General features: G+C 61.2%; 1 protein-coding gene across 1 annotated transcript in view; it reads right to left on the reverse strand.

Moving 5' to 3' along the window:
• PRKD1 (protein kinase D1) overlaps positions 1-386 on the reverse strand; it is a 120143-nt gene extending 119757 nt beyond the window's left edge. Inside the window, exon 1 of the mRNA XM_017742190.1 lies at positions 371-386. The gene's annotated coding sequence lies outside the window, so the exon portion shown is untranslated. The remainder of the gene's footprint in view (positions 1-370) is intronic.
• Between the last annotated feature and the right edge of the window lie 6 nt (positions 387-392).

Here is a 392-nt window from a genome sequence, read left to right on the forward strand (position 1 = left end):
GCCCCCCGCCCCCCCCCCCCGTTCCGCAGCACTAAAAAGCAGCGGATAGATCCGGCCGGAGTTTGTTTTTAATAACGGCTTTCAGTTCGCACAACCACTTGCATCCCCTGCCAGCAAAATAAAAGCCAAGCTCGCATACGAGCATCCCGCACAGAACCTCCTCCACACCGGGGTCGTGGGGGGCACGGCAGAGAGACAACCGGGACGCCGCGGGGCAGGAAGTGGGGACGGCGGCAGGGAAGTTGGGATGGGTTTTGTTTATCCCTGGAGCAGAGCCGCCGGGAAAGGAAAGTTCACAGCCAACAACAGCGCCCACGAGCAGCGGGTCCGGGCTGGGAGGAGGAGGCTCGCTTTGGGGCCTTCTTCTTACCTTCTGGTCTACGATGGAGCAA

Source organism: Corvus brachyrhynchos, unplaced genomic scaffold (assembly GCF_000691975.1).
Source record: "Corvus brachyrhynchos isolate BGI_N302 unplaced genomic scaffold, ASM69197v1 scaffold115, whole genome shotgun sequence".
In the NCBI taxonomy this organism is placed as follows: Eukaryota; Metazoa; Chordata; class Aves; order Passeriformes; family Corvidae; genus Corvus; species Corvus brachyrhynchos.